Source organism: Lepisosteus platostomus, chromosome 5 (assembly GCF_059453375.1).
Source record: "Lepisosteus platostomus isolate fLepPlt1 chromosome 5, fLepPlt1.hap1, whole genome shotgun sequence".
Taxonomy (NCBI): domain Eukaryota; kingdom Metazoa; phylum Chordata; class Actinopteri; order Semionotiformes; family Lepisosteidae; genus Lepisosteus; species Lepisosteus platostomus.
In genome coordinates this window covers 39,774,350-39,790,729 of record NC_142615.1, presented here as the reverse complement: position 1 = coordinate 39,790,729, position 16,380 = coordinate 39,774,350, and the positions used below count along the sequence as shown (strand labels likewise).

Genomic DNA, 16,380 nt, shown 5'->3' with positions numbered 1-16,380 from the left:
CTGTCTCGAGAATTCAGTTGTACCTCAAAAAAAGTTGTTATCAATTTAATTCATGAGTAATGTATTTACTTCCGAGTTTAGAGTAACAGTGGGTAATAACACTGATTAGCGATTTGGTAACCGAACGATATATATTGACATATATTCTCTGTTGTGTATCTTTGTGTTTGCATCTCTTCGAGATTATATACCTTGTATATTGATAACCCTCACAGTAAGGTCTGCCGCTCGTATCCAGGCAGACTAGTATATGTTTGGTGCACAATTTATGTTAATAAATGTATCTCGTGTATTGAACCCGTGTGTGTGCGTTGTTAGTTGTTCTGACGATTGATTTTCTAAAAGCCACAACGAACAACCTCGTGATTACTGCTACAATTAATAATTGTCTCAGTAAACCCATCAAACCTCTACACTTGTATAGTATAATTTATTATCTGTACCTGCAAATCCCCAATATTACTGCTGTCTCCTGAGAAACACAAGTGTAGAGTCAAATCATATGAAATAATACAACAAATCTATTCAATTAACACCCAGATGTGACAGAACACTTTTAAGACTTATACCCCTTTAAATAACTATTTCCTTAATTTCAGTTCTCTTCCCTCCATGGGATACCTGAAAATTCACTATAGCATAATAAAGGCTGTGCATGCATTACCTGTAATACAGCTACTAATAAAGATAACATTAAAGTTGATTATTAAGAAATCACACTTTTATTAATAAAATATGTTTTGATAAAAGAAGTCTTAATAGAACCTAGGTAAATCCCTGTAGTAGTCTAACAACTACAAAAAAAAAAAAAAAAACAGAACAACTTCAAAACAAAGAGAAAAAGAACATTAAAAACAAATCTTGGTAACAACAAAAACACAGAAAAGTGAGTGCTTTTTCAAGTCTTCGGTACTCCATCGTGCTCCTCTCATTTCAGTAGACCTCTCTCATATATTTGTGTATAGGTCTGCTGGAGGTCCATTGCTGATGGTAATTTAAGTAGGGAGCTGTGTCAGCATGTGTGGACTGCATAGGAACAAGTAAAATTTTATTTCATGCAGAAAAGAGAAGCAAACAACGTTTGAGCTTTGGAGCCTTCTTCAGGTCTGACAAGGAACAAACCTTTACTTGTTCCTTTGATGTTAATTTAGACCTGATCTCCAGCAAATACTTAACAGGACCTAAACTGGTCAGTTAGTTTAAATAGTTGAAGATATAGGCCACACTGCTCCAGGTGAGGCTTGAACTCAATCTCAGCATGAGTTCGATCGCACCACTGGAGCTGCAGAAGTCTTTTTTTACACAGACTAATGCAATTGCAATTTGTCACGAAACAAACGAGAACTGCAGCTGTACACTTGAGACAGGACGCTACTGTATTTTTTTTGTTTAACACTCCAGTCGAACAAGCCGACATGTCACTATTGCTAAATCGTTACAAAAGACGCCAACTAATGACCAGTTTTATTTTTAACAGAACTTTACTGAAAGTTAAACTTATAAAACTACCTGAGCAAATAAATACAACAATTATTGTTCCTCTGACCTTCTCAGTATTTCTTTTTTTAAATTAATACATTTATTTATCCATGGTGTGCCTTGTGCTTACTTTTCAGAACTCTCTCTCCTGTGTCAGTAGGAGCTTACATTTCAAATTAAGTTCTTTAATCAGTTCCAATATCTTCCTTTCAAAGTAGGGAAGAGCAAGCTGGCATGTTGTTTTGCCTGTGGTTATTCTTTATGACTATATCTTCTGACACCTGTGCACAATCCTACAACATTACAAGAGAAGCACTATAACAGGAGTCATAAAAATGCAAGAAGCCACTTTGAACAATCTTTCGGAATTGTAAAACAACTAACGCTTTGCTTGGCTGTCATTTGGTTTGTATACCAGTCCATCAAGAGCCAGCACCATCATCATCAGGTCATGTGCAGTCCTACACAACCTTGCGATTGACTGGGATGAGCTACCTTTTCCATCTCCATGGCATGCAGCACACTCTGGCTGTTTCAACACAGTCATTATTGGACCACAGTGCACTGTCTCTTCTGTCCTGTGGCTATCATAATCACTTTTAAGAAGCCAAGTTTTTTTTCTTTAACATGTGCTTGGGTGCCACCCATTTCCTTATTATCCCTGCTTTCCAGCGGCTGACCCTACCTGTGTAAATAATGTCCTAGTAGTTCTAGTGCCCTGTGTAGTCTTATAAGTGTATAGCGTGTTGTTAAGTAATTACCACCCTAAAGATGTGTACGTGTTCTGTCAGTCTCCTCATGTGCATGTATATCCTGTGTTTGGTTTTGTGGTTGTAAAAGAATAAAGCTATTGCTTGGTTTGTTAATCGCGTCTCCACTGGTCCTTTGTTCTGAGAAGAACCTCTAAATGCTACATTGGTGTCAGAAGCGGGCAGGATGGACAAATCTTGGCAGACATTAGCTGATTCTGTCAAGTGCTGTCTGACTCTAAAAGAGACAGAACCCATCGGCAGCGCACATAGGGAGCCTGAGCAACTCCTGGGTGTGACAGGTGGCCACAGCCCTTACCAGGGCTATCCAGTAGTGGTCCTGCCGGTAGAATTGGGGCAACTGCCCGCTACTCCCGCCCAGTGGATGCCCCAAAGAGAAGATACCCTCCCTGCTGGAGCTGACCAGCGATTCCCACACCCATCAGTGCAGGTGCAACCCGGTCGCTACGACGGGGAAGCGCCTTGGGAAACCTACAAGGCGCAGTTCCAGCTCGCGGCCTGGACGAATGGCTGGTGCCGGGCAGAGATGGAAGGAGTGGCCTGCCAGGTGCTCCTGGACGTCCCGGAGGAGGACAGAGGCGAATACACGGCGCTGGCGGCGGCTCTCCAGCTGCGTTTCGGTGTGGAGGAGGCGCCGGACTTGATGCGGGAGAGGCTGGCCCTGCGGCGGCGCCGACCAGGAGAGCGACTGGGCCCGGTTGCCGCTGATGTCGCGTTCCTCGCCCGCCGAGGATACCCAACTTTTCCCCGGGAGGCGCAGGGGGAGATGGCTCTCCAGGCCTTTCTCAAGGCCCTCTCACCCGAGGAGCTGCGGCACCAAGTGCATCGCTGGAGCAGGCCTTGGCTGAGGCCGTGTTCAGGGTGGCTGGAAGCGCCAGCAGACACTGCTGGCTGACCGAGGCGGCGACGGAGGAGTCCAGCGAGGGGGAAGAGGAGCCAGACCTTGCAGCGACCCCTGCGGAACAGCCCCACACGCTGCTTTGCGACCGCTGCAGGAAGAGGGAACTCTGAGCCCGGTTCTGCCGGGCACCCGAACCTCGCACTCCTCGATCGGCGTCGGGAAACGGGAACGGGGCGACTCAGCGTGTGGAAGGCCGCCACTCGAACACCTCACCCCCCGCTCCAGAGAGCGCTATTAAGACCGGCGCCCCTCACATCACCGTGGGGCGAGTCGGCTGTAGCCGGGGCCTGTACCTCCACTGCCGAATCGAGGACCAACCCTGCCTGGCCCTACTCGACGCCGGTTCATCGGTAACCTTACTCCGGCCGGGCGTCCTCCCCGACACCGAGGGCACCAACCCCCCAGGATGGGAGGCCTCCGGCCTGCGGCTAAGGACCGTGACGGGACAGCTCGCCGCAGTCCGGGGGAAACGGGTGCTTGCCTTCCGTCTAGGTGCAGCGACGGTGTGCCACCCCTGCTACCTTGCACCCATCCAGGAGGACTGCATTCTGGGGCTGGACGTACTGCAGCGAGTGGGGGCCAGTTTGGACTTGAGCCGGCAGGAGTTGGTGTGGCAGGGGGAGCGACTTCACCTGGTGGAGGGCAGGCCCGGCGAAGGCCGAGGGACGCGGGCTTGCCGGAGCTGGGAGAAAAAGAGGCAGTGGTGGCGGCGGCGGCGGCAGTCGCCGGGGCAGACCAGGCCTGTGAGCCGGGGAGCGAGCGTGCTGGATCCTGCTCCCGAGTCAGCCGGGGGGCCAGACAAGGCGGCGGCGGCGGGAGCCGAGCGTTGCATGGAAGCGAGGCGCGCCGTTGAGGATCTACCAGCAGAGCTGCGAGGGCCTCGATCAGGACCAGCGGCAGCGGCTCCAGGCGCTACTCGCCCAGAACGAGGATCTCTTTGCGGCGATAGATGAGGACTGCACCCGCACTGCCCTGGTCCAACACGAGATCAACACCGGCGACGCTCGGCCCATCCGCATCCCACCGGGACGCATGGTTCACGCCAAGCGGACCGCCGCCGAGGAAAAGATCCGGGAGATGGCCGCAGCGGGGGTGATTGAGCCCTCCGCGAGCCCGTGGTCGGCGCCAGCTGTACTGGTAAAAAAAAAAGACGGCTCGTGGAGGTTCTGCGTCAACTACCGCAAGCTGAACGAGGTCACCCGGAAAGATTCCTACCCCCTGCCGAGGATAGATGACGCCCTAGACTACATCACCGGGTCGACCTGGTTCAGCTCCCTGGACCTCCGCTGCGGCTACTGGCAGGTACCGCTTGCTCCCGATGCTCGCCCGAAGACAGCCTTTTCTATCGGCCAGGGCCTCTGGCAGTTTACTGTCATTCCTTTTGGCCTGTGCAATGCCCCGGCGACGTTCGAGAGGCTGATGGAGAGGGTGCTGGCATCTGTCCCGCGGAACCAGTGTGTGCTGTATCTGGACGATCTGCTGGTTCATGCCCGGGGCTTCGACCAGGCCTTGACGAACCTCCAGGCGGTGCTGGACTGCATCCGCCGTGCTGGCCTGAGGCTCAACCCCTCACCGACAAGGGCCGCCGTTTCGACTGGGACTCGGGCTGTGAGACTGCCTTCGGCCGGTTGCGTGAAGCTCTGGTGGGGGCCCCCGTGCTGGCCTACCCCGACCCGCGGTTGCCGTATGTTCTCGATACCGACGCGAGTGACTCGGGGGTGGGCGCGGTGTTGGCGCAGGAGGGGCCGGATGGGGAGCGCGTAGTGGCCTACTATAGTCGGGCTTTGACTAGGGCTGAACGGAACTACTGCGTGACCCGTCGCGAGCTGCTGGCGGTGATGGCGGTGGTCCACCACTTCAGGCCGTACCTGTTCGGGACCCGGTTCCGGCTGAGGACCGACCATGCGTCCCTCACCTGGCTGCTCCACTAAAAGGAGCCGGAGGGGCAGATGGCGCGATGGATAGAGATCCTGCAGGAGTACGACTTCACTGTCGTGCACCGTGCGGGGTCTCGCCATCTCAATGCCGACGCTCTCTCGCGGCGCCCCTGCGAGGCCGCGGACTGCCATCACTGCGCCCGGCGGGAGCAGCGTGAGGTGGCTGTCCGCACCGTGGCGGGGGTGGGCACCGCGGCCACGGCCCGGGAGGGGCCGCTGGGGGTGGGCCTGCCAGACCTGGCGCAGCGTCAGGCAGCTGATCCTGACGTGGGGCCGGTGCTCCGCTGGAGGGCAGCTGGAGTGCGGCCTACGCGAGAGGAGCTCGCCCCGCACCCAAAGTCCGTCAAGGCCCTCTGCGCCCTGTGGGAGGCCTTGGAGGTAAAGGATGGGGTGCTGCACCGGGGGTGGCGGGTACCCTCCAGTGGTGAGGTACGGTGGCAGCTGGTGGTGCCTCGGTCGCTCCGCGGGGCGGTGCACGGCCAGCCGGGCATGGGGCACTTCGGCGGTAAGAAAACCCTGCAGCGTCTCCGAGGCCATTTTTATTGGGGTCTTTGCCACTGGGACGTGCAGAGGTACTGCCAAACGTGTGCGGTGTGCGTGGCGCAGAAGGGTCCCCCCGAGCACTCTCGGGCCCCCCTCCAACAACACCAGGTGGGGGCTCCTATGGAGCGGGTGGGGGTGGACGTTTTGGGCCCGTTTCCGCGCACCGAGGCTGGGAACCGCTACGTCTTGGTGGCCATGGATTATTTTACGAAGTGGCCGGAGGCCTACGCCCTCCCGGACCAGAGTGCCCCCACGGTGGCCGATGCACTGCTGGAGGGGATATTTGCCAGGCTGGGGGTGCCGGAGGAGTTACACAGTGACCAGGGGCGTAACTTCGAGGTCTTCGCCAGAGTGTGCCAGGGCCTGGGGATCACTAAGACGCGGACCACACCGCTGCATCCCCAGAGCGACGGGTTGGTGGAGCGGTTTAATCGGACGCTCGCCACCCAGCTGGCCACCCTGGTGTCCCGGCACCAACGGGACTGGGACTGCCACCTCCCCCTTGCGCTCTGGGCGTACAGGACCGCGGTCCAGGAATCCACCGGGTGCACCCCGGCCTCGCTCATGCTGGGCCGGGAAATGCGAACCCTGGTGGACCTGGTCTTCGGCCCGCCACCCGGAAACGGGTCGGCACCGCCGGCTGGACCGGACTACGAGTGGGACCTGCAGCAGCGGATGCAGCAGGTGCACAGCTTTGCACGGACCCACCTGACACAGGCGGGGGTCCGGCAGAAGCGGCACTACGACCTGCGCTGCAGGGGGCCTGCCTTCCAGCCCGGGGACTCGGTTTGGGTGTACAACCCGCGCCGCTGCAAAGGCCTCAGCCCTAAGCTGGCGCCGTCGTGGGAGGGTCCCGCTGAGGTACTCGGGGTGGTGGGTGAAGTCTGCTACCGTGTCCGGTTGCGAACACGGGGGAGAGTGGTGGTCCTGCACCGAGACCGCCTGGCCCCCTACCGGGCCCGGGAGGAGGAGCCGTGTGGGGAGGCTCTACAGGAGCAGCCGGGGCTGGAGCCGGACGATAGTGGGGCGTCCGTGGGTCGCCAGCCGTCACTGCGGCGCAGGGTTCCACAGCAGTTAGCCCAGTACGAGTACAGCCTGAGGGGGGTGTTCGACGTCGGCGAGACGCCAGACGCCAGACGCCAGACGCTTCAGGTGGGGGCAGTGTAATGCCCTCGCCTGGTGGTGAGGAGAAAGTGCCCCTAGGCGCTCGTAGTACCGCTGGGCATGCTGGGAGTGGTAGCCGGGGAGAGTCTGAGGGTCAGCACGATGACCAGCGGCTGACCCTACCTGTGTAAATAATGTCCTAGTAGTTCTAGTGCCCTGTGTAGTCTTGTAAAAGTATAGTGTGTTGTTAGGTAATTACCACCCTAACTATGTGTACTTGTTCCCTCAGTCTCCTCATGTGTGTGTATATCCTGTGTTTGGTTTTGTGTTAATGCTTGTTTGTTAATCACGTCTTCACTCGTCCTTTGTTCTGAAAAGAACCTGCAAATGCTACAGTATTTATTTTATAAACACCAGTATTGACACTTTGATCAGTATATTTATTATTAGTAGCCAGTCTTATAAATTTACAATTTAGATTAAGTCTGGTAACAGTTATACAGTTAATTTAAATCATCAGACCACTAATGGAACTGAGAGCTGGGTGGAAATAAAACCAGGATACACATTTTAACCTCCAGGATCAGGAGTCTGATCCTCCTGGCTTCTTTACTCTGAAGATTTGTGTAAAACTCTTAAAAGCGCTTATTTCAGGGACTCGTGCTTGTCCTCTACTGCTCCACATGGGTACGCTTTGTAACGCAATAATCTGCGATGTAAACTTTTTTTTCTGTTTAATGAATTTTATTCCTAGGTTTGTCGCTCTCCTTCTCCAACTGTGATGATTCGCTTCTCTTCACAGTCCGGTGTGTTTTTTTTGGGGGGGGAGATTTTATATCTGTAAGAAAAGTATGTAAGTAACAGTTTAAATACATTTTTCCAGTGTTTATAAATCATAAGTATGGTAACCACGGCAACAGCCGGCACGTCACTGTATGTGTCTAGGTGTCTCGCATTCGTCACAGAGAGTGTATGTGACGTCACGGGCAGCAACTAATACTACTACTAGTGTATTCATTTTAACATTAGTGAGAGTACAACTGGTAGTTTTAATGGTAGTGTTCATAACAAAGTGTGAGTATTAATAACAAAGCGCTTGTTTGTTAATCGCGTCTCCACTCGTCCTTTGTTCTGAAAAGAACCTGTAAATGCTACAATATTCTTTACTCAGCAGCTTATTAAAAACAGCTCCTGTGATGTTCAAACCGATTTTTTACACAGAACACTGACACAGCTTTGCGTTCTGAATCTCTTTTTCTCGTGCGTTTATTTAATGTGGCACAATGCACTGGGATAAGGGTATTCTGTTCACAAACCAATAGCATTTAAACCACAGCCCAGGTTCGATCTGTCTCCCAGAATCACCAGGGCGCACACACACACACACAACCGTGCCGTTGAAGTGCTCTGCTTCATTTCTAAGGGCAACTCAACATTCACTCCTACCCCGAGTGCAGAAAAGACAGCGTCCGCAGCAACAACAGCTCAGGTCTCTGCACAGGAGCTAAGCTGCCCCCATCTCCTCTGCTCTGCGGTTCCTGCGGAGTGGATTCCTGCCTGGAGCCGTGTTTGCAGGCGGCGGCTCCCCGCGCCCTGTCTGTGCGTCGTGTCCAAGAGCTCCTGGGAGGAAGAGAGAGCCCTCACACTCGGGGGCTTTTCCACGGTCTGTGTGAGGAGGGGCGGGTGTGTCCAGTAGCTTATCGAGCGGAAGCCTGGGGCAGCGGAGAGCTGTGATCGTGCAGACCTTGAGGTGTCACCTCTTTGTCTGCTTTCCCGCCCCCCCTCCGCCCAAGCTCTGCTCCAAAGTAGCCCGGCAACCCCTCACACCTGCACGTGTCACAACCTAAGGTGTGGTCATGAGACACCCATGGGGTGTCGTTCTGTTCTTGCTAATTGTTTCCTGCCCGTCGCAGGCAGGAGTCCATGCGAGGAAGATGCGCTGGACAGAGCTCAGAGGGCGCACCTGGGTGGCTTTCCTTCAGAGTGACGTTCCTGCAACACTCTCCCGCTACTCTTGGTGCGCTCATGCCGCAACACAGGAAGGCTGGAGCAGGTGGCTGTGGGCTCTGCGCACCGCCAAAATAGCTCAGTTGGGAGAGCGTTAGACTGAAGATCTAAAGGTCCCTGGTTTGATCCCGGGTTTTGGTATTTTGTTTCATCGCGCCCTTTGTTCCTCTCTCCAGCGCACCCTGCCTAAAGTGACGCGTCCCTTTCTCAGCCCGAAATGCAAGCAAGACACCAGCAGCGGTCCCTGCAGGTTTCCATAGTGTAGCGGCTATCAGGTTTGCCTAACATGCAAAAGGTCCCTGGTTCGAGACCGGGTGGAAGCAGACTCGTTTTGCACGCTCCTGTACTTCACAGAGGTCTTGAACGACCGGTCATTTGTTCCCAATGTATTTCCGGTGCCTTCGTGCACTCTTGTACCAAACGCACGTTCCTTCTGTACGTGGAGCCGATCATTTGCAATTGGGCTGTGCCGACAGACCAGGACGAGCTCTGTCGGCTCAAAAGCAGCGCAGGACCTGCAAGAACAACAGAAAGATTAGCATCCAGCGGGGGCCTCTTAGTGAGCCCAAGATCTCATCAAGAATCGGCTCCAGCAACAGGGCTGGGCGCATTGTTCCATTCTCCGACCACTCTCGGTGTAAACAAGTCCCTCCTGGTCTCTGCTTGAAATGCACTTTCCTGCGTTTGCTTTGGTGTAACTGGCTTCCCCTGCATGGGCGAATGTGAAGAAGATCCTTAGTAAGTCATTGAAGAAAACCAAGAAGAGGTCGGAGTGGCCTCTGTCGTTCATCAACGATCCAGTCAGGCAGTACTCCTCCTATTCTGCCAGTATGTGGATTCGAACCGGGGTTGTTGCGGCCACAACACAAATTCTGAGCACTATACGATCACAGCGAGTTACCGAGACATACACAGCCAGTAGGAAAGGATGTACTCTCTTTGTGTGACACTAGTCGGAAAAGTCCTGACGCTGCATTTCAACTGAGCCCTAGTATACATCAACCCTTCGACACTCTGAGTGCCAACTCTCTTGTGTGTTTTCTCCATCAAGCAGGTCATGAAGGCAGCAATTACAGTTTGCTTACATGACGCACGCACAACATGGCTGTATGCTCCCATATGGTCTAGCGGTTACGATACCTGATTTTCACCCAGGTGGCCTGGTTTCAGCTCCTTGTATGAGAACGTGTCAGTTTTGCCTCCTGCTTTCCAAAGATCAGCACCATGTTTTATGCCTCCCCCGAATATCGAAGCTGCCTCTAAATCTGCAAATGAAGATGAGTCAATAAACCACTTGTTTTTCGTATAACTATACATATATTCATTTAATACTGATTTCATTCATTGAGCACGGATACAATAGAGGTACAGCTATTCACTGTTTGACATGTCTGCACTGGTACAGAACCTAGCAATCAGAAAACGGGTGAAACTGTCTTGAGAATTAGCATACAGTACCGAGGCCCCCATGACCAAATAAAGGCTAACCTCGATAATCAGCCTAAATAATGTAGACAACAGCAAAACGACTGACTTTGAAAAGGGAATGAATGTCCGGAAGGAGTAGTGTAACCAGCTTGAAATGCTTCTCCGGACCTCTAACTAAAAGAAACCGGGAACCAGCAGTGGCATCGACTCCTTTCGAACTGGGATCCTATCGCAGCTCATGGTGTCCTAACTCTCCCGTATCTGATATTTGACCAAGCACATCAGGAGAGAGCGCGAACGCAGTCCCCCACTACCAGAAATTATGCAGTCGAGATTCCCACATTTGGGGAATTCGCAGGGGTCAGCACAGCCGGAGTGCAATGGCCGAGCCTCGCCCTGGGTGAATCGATTTTTTAAGAACTTTATTTTCTTTTCACAAAAAAATACAGGACATCACAAATTAGAAAGCTTTACATTAATATACATACTTAAAACAGTATATATAATCCCATCTCATTACATTTTGACACGGTACCAGTTATATAGCAACAATTTATTTTTTTCTGGTGCAAATCACATTCTTTACTTAAACATGATAATGTTTTTCACAGTTTCTTGAGATATTGACCTATGCTCTCAATTTCCCACAGATTTTCTGCTTCCTCCCTCCCTTCTCTCCACAGATCTCTGAGGTAATAGTTCTCTCGGGTGATGAACAGGGCCAGGCTACCTGCTGCCTTGACTGGGACCTCGATGCCTTTGAACAGCCCCATGTTCCTCACTCTCCACAGGGCGTCTTTCCCACTGTTCACCACGGCCCAGATCCTGTCAAACATGTCAGGAGGAAGTTTGACAGGAGAGATGCCGTTGTAGCGGCAATGCTTGTTAATAAGACAGAATTAGGCCGTGGTATTCTGTCCTAAATGAGGCCCCATCTCACCCTCCATCTTTGTGGTGCAGCCACAGAGAAAGTATTCATGCAGGTTGATTTAAGATGTTTTCTTTTGATAATGGACAGCTCCCAGATGGGGATGCACTTAGCTTAGCCTGGCTATCATGATCAATGGTCATCCATTGGTGCCTATCTGTCTAGGGAGTGCCGAATGGACATCTGGACTGCATTCCTAAGTGTCAAGAGTAAGTGACTCATATCTCACCTTGACCAACCAATCAGGGACTGGCAGGGCGTGGTAATACCACGTGGGTCTCTAATGCCCGCCAAACTCTCAACCAATCAGCACACATCTATGTCTTGGTCAAAAAGGGAGCGCAAGCTCAGATCGGGGCTCTCCTTGGCCATTTTCGCGCATCCTCAGAGACAATCACGTGACAACTGCTGTTGTCTGCAAAGGGACTTGGACTTTGTTCTAAGCGCGAGGCCGAGGATCCCATACGTACTCAGAATTCTACCAACGTGAATGATCCGCTTGATCAACGGCAGCCTACAGTTGGACCCTCATCGACAACCTGAATAGCTTATTCAGAAGCAGCGCTGGACCAGGAACGAACCAGCTTCTTCCCAGGCAAAAGAGTGACTTGGTGTTCGTGCCGGGAGATTCCAAATCCATACACAGTGGATAAGTAAACCCCATGTTCTACATTGTGTCTCGAGAATTCAATTGTACCTCAACACAAGTTGTTATCAATTTAATTCATGAGTAATGTATTTACTTCCGAGTTTAGAGTAACAGTGGGTAATAACACTGATTAGCGATTTGGTAACCGAACGATATATATTGACATATATTCTCTGTTGTGTATCTCTTTGTGTTGGCATCTCTTCGAGATTATATACCTTGTATATTGATAACCCTCACAGTAAGGTCTGCCGCTCGTATCCAGGCAGACTAGTATATGTTTGGTGCACAATTTATATGAATAAATGTATCTCGTGTATTGAACCCGTGTGTGTGCGTTGTTAGTTGTTCTGACGATTGATTTTCTAAAAGCCACAACGAACAACCTCGTGATTACTGCTACAATTAATAATTGTCTCAGTAAACCCATCAAACCTCTACAACCACGATACACCACCATAAACTATATTAATTTAGGAACATAAACATATAGTGTAAACTGTATATGGCTGGTATTGGTAGTTTAAAGAAAAAATACACACCAGTATTCCACTTTCTTCCTAAACATTTTAAGCATCAAAGTCTTACATGTAGTAAGATTTTACCAGGTTTCGGAAACGTTTTTACATGCTCCTTCTGACCATCTTAACTTTATATACTTTGTGAAAAGTCATAAGATATTCACATTTTCTGTGAATGTGCTCGTTATCGGAGTAAACAAAAGCATACTTTTAGAATTTGATTAATAGGGAATATAATATGGAATCACGTACCTAAAGAAATTAATAACGATATAATTATTTTTATGTACTGTAGCTCAAATAGTAGTATAATACACTTTCTATGGATACATGTGCTTCTACGCAATGCAGAAGCACATCCACAAGTAACATTACCTAGCTAAGAGAGGACATTGGCTAGCCATTATGATAAATACAGTGGAAAAAAGCAATTGGGAAAATAAGACCTGCTGATCTGTTATACATACCAGGAAGAGAACAGAATATGATTTTTTTCTGTTCGAAACGTGTGTTGTCTTTATGAAATTCATGTATTTTAAACGTTTAATTAAGAAGAAAAAAACTTACAGAAAGATACTAAGCTGATCACGAGATAGAAAGATCACCCGTTTCTCGCGCATAAAAAGTGGCTATTAACTGGGTAAACTGTTATTAACTGGAGTCAACTGGGTGAAAACACATAATATGAACATGAAACAAAACAAAAAATAAAAATAAGATACAATCTACAGACATTAAAACCGGTGTCATGGAAATATAACTATCAAGGAAGCCACAAGAGAGAGTTCTCACCTGAGTAAGGTCTTTATTTCAATATTGGGAGCAACCAGAGACTCAATTTGTTACAAGCAGTACAGGGTTTTCATAAGACGTTGCGCTGTAAAAAAGCTCAGCGCTTTGTCCATTCTAAAACTTCCACTTTCCCTAAGAGAAAACAGATTACATCAAAAAGCGAAAGAAGAAGCACTAGATATGTTATTCAAAGCTTATCAGTTACTTTCAGCTAAATCTAACGATCCAGACAGCATATATTGTTTTGGTACATTGTCTTCTAAAGTAACCTAAACAGTGTACTTTGTTGACGCACTGTTTTCTAAAATTCTGCACGTACTGTAGCACAGCAATTACATCCTTGAAATATATTATCTAAAAGCCCCAATATATTTCTTTGCAAAGCTCTCTACATTTTAAGAATCAATTTACTTATTAGATTTCCACTTAAAGACTTGTTCGGCTGGCGTTCAAGAGTCGCGTTTTTCAGAATTGTATTGAGATCGTTTTCCACAGAGCTCAGATGTCAAAGCACAGCAGCAGCTCTCCACAGCGATCCTCTATAGCGCCCTTTCTCCCGCAGCTCCGTCCTCATTGGAAGGAAGCAAGAGTGAAAGGCTGAAGTGAAATAGAGCGGGGACGAAGGCAGTGAAGAGAGAGAACGTGGGAAGAAGAGAAAAACGCAAGGGAAAAAGAGCAGCGTCGTAAAAGAGGTGACGGAGCTGTCCTCTCAATAAGAAGGGTGCCAGCGAGCCTTGCTCTCGCTTACGGCCACACCCCCTTGAGCACGCCTGATCTCGTCTGATCTCGGAAGCTAAACAGGGATGGGCCTGGTTAGTACTTGGATGGGAGACCGCCTGGGAATACCAGGTGCTGTAAGCTTTTAAGCGCAGGAGGCGCCCTATCCCCGCTCGCTCGCTCATTCCCCTGTTCACACGTGCAGTGCGGCTTGTCCGTCTGTTTATTTGTCAGCTTTGGCGAGACACGGGTGCTTGTGTATTAGCGTGAGCGTTTTTTATTCTGATCAGGAACAGTTTTACAAGTCTGCAAAGGATCGAGGAAAGGTTTATCGCCAGCTGAAAAGAGACACAGCGCTTCGGCTGTGGAGACTTGTTCGGCTGGCGTTCGGAGAGTCGCGTTTTTCAGAATTGTATTGAGATCGTTTTCCACAGAGCTCAGATGTCAAAGCACAGCAGCAGCTCTCCACAGCGATCCTCTATAGCGCCCTTTCTCCCGCAGCTCCGTCCTCATTGGAAGGAAGCAAGAGTGAAAGGCTGAAGTGAAATAGAGCGGGGACGAAGGCAGTGAAGAGAGAGAACGTGGGAAGAAGAGAAAAACGCAAGGGAAAAAAAGCAGCGTCGTAAAAGAGGTGACGGAGATGTCCTCTCATTAAGAAGGGTGCCAGCGAGCATTGCTCTCGCTTACGGCCACACCCCCTTGAGCACGCCTGATCTCGTCTGATCTCGGAAGCTAAACAGGGATGGGCCTGGTTAGTACTTGGATGGGAGACCGCCTGGGAATACCAGGTGCTGTAAGCTTTTAAGCGCAGGAGGCGCCCTATCCCCGCTCGCTCGCTCATTCCCTGTTCACACGTGCAGTGCGGCTTGTCCGTCTGTTTATTTCTCAGCTTTGGCGAGACACGGGTGCTTGTGTATTAGCGTGAGCGTTTTTTATTCTGATCAGGAACAGTTTTACAAGTCCGCAAAGGATCGAGGAAAGGTTTATCGCCAGCTGAAAAGAGACACAGCGCTTCGGCTGTGGAGACTTGTTCGGCTGGCGTTCGGAGAGTCGCGTTTTTCAGAATTGTATTGAGATCGTTTTCCACAGAGCTCAGATGTCAAAGCACAGCAGCAGCTCTCCACAGCGATCCTCTATAGCGCCCTTTCTCCCGCAGCTCCGTCCTCATTGGAAGGAAGCAAGAGTGAAAGGCTGAAGTGAAATAGAGCGGGGACGAAGGCAGTGAAGAGAGAGAACGTGGGAAGAAGAGAAAAACGCAAGGGAAAAAAAGCAGCGTCGTAAAAGAGGTGACGGAGCTGTCCTCTCAATAAGAAGGGTGCCAGCGAGCCTTGCTCTCGTTTACGGCCACACCCCCTTGAGCACGCCTGATCTCGCCTGATCTCGGAAGCTCAACAGGGATGGGCCTGGTTAGTACTTGGATGGGAGACCGCCTGGGAATACCAGGTGCTGTAAGCTTTTAAGTGCAGGAGGCGCCCTATCCCCGCTCGCTCGCTCATTCCCCTGTTCACACGTGCAGTGCGGCTTGCCCGTCTGTTTATTTGTCAGCTTTGGCGAGACACGGGTGCTTGTGTATTAGCGTGAGCGTTTTTTATTCTGATCAGGAACAGTTTTACAAGTCCGCAAAGGATCGAGGAAAGGTTTATCGCCAGCTGAAAAGAGACACAGCGCTTCGGCTGTGGAGACTTTATTAATAAGGCCCCTCAGTAGTTGAGATCTCTGTTATTCCCATCTAGAAACATGCAATCAGCATGTTATTGCTGAAGCAATAGTCACAACATTATTCCACACCTGGGTGAGATGCGGGTTATGATGACAGTCATGCTTTCTACACCTTATACTGAGCTCAGAAATGGACCAAGCGGACATCTCACGAGCAGATCCCTCCGCGTATAAGAAAGGCAACTTGTCTCAGCAAAAATACAAAAAGGCAAAAACCCCACACTTGGAATGCAAACCTACCCTAAAAAGGAAACACGGTTTTAAAACGAACTTGATTTTCCCCTGGAGAAACCTTTTTATGGACACACATCGCATCTATTACACATGTAGAACTAAATATAAAGATAAAACTTAATATAAGAAGTCATGACATATCACACATGACGAAGTCTGGTCCAGAATAAACAGTTTACACTGACCCACCTTTATTTACCCTGGTCACTCACTTCTATTAACTGTTTAACTGGGTAACAAATTAATATTTGTTTCAATTTGGGATCTACACCTGGGAGCCCTGAAATGTTGGCCAGAGGGGAGAAGCTGATATTCAGACGTGAGAATATATTAAAATAAAGGATCTGATGTTGTTTTTCACCTGTCTAATCAAAGCTTGTTCAAAAATTATCTGATTATAGGACACACGAGTTTATAATCATACTCATTCCACTTTTTAACCCCGTATATATGCACAATATGAAACGTATATACACTAAATCTCACGTGTGACTCCCATAATATACATTTCTTTACGAAAATTAGGAACACTTACTATAATTATCAACCCCCCATGACGAGGCAATATTTCATACCTTTGTTTCTTTGTGGGTTCAAAGTTCTGTCCTGTCGTTTCACACGTAATGTTTTGGTAGTTATCTCAATTTTCCT

General features: G+C 49.7%; 3 non-coding genes and 1 pseudogene across 3 annotated transcripts; 3 read left to right on the top strand and 1 right to left on the bottom strand.

The window, feature by feature from the left end:
* Window positions 1–10,451: 10,451 nt before the first annotated feature.
* Window positions 10,452–10,616, bottom strand: LOC148666436 (U1 spliceosomal RNA). Its single transcript, XR_015937901.1, has one exon. It is a non-coding gene; the product is annotated as a U1 spliceosomal RNA (small nuclear RNA).
* A 3,185-nt stretch (window positions 10,617–13,801) lies between these two features.
* Window positions 13,802–13,920, top strand: LOC148666435 (5S ribosomal RNA). The gene has a single exon (XR_015937303.1). It is a non-coding gene; the product is annotated as a 5S ribosomal RNA (ribosomal RNA).
* A 537-nt stretch (window positions 13,921–14,457) lies between these two features.
* LOC148666434 (5S ribosomal RNA) lies at window positions 14,458–14,576 on the top strand. The gene has a single exon (XR_015937302.1). It is a non-coding gene; the product is annotated as a 5S ribosomal RNA (ribosomal RNA).
* Window positions 14,577–15,112: 536 nt separating this feature from the next.
* LOC148666433 (5S ribosomal RNA) lies at window positions 15,113–15,231 on the top strand (annotated as a pseudogene).
* Window positions 15,232–16,380: the final 1,149 nt, after the last annotated feature.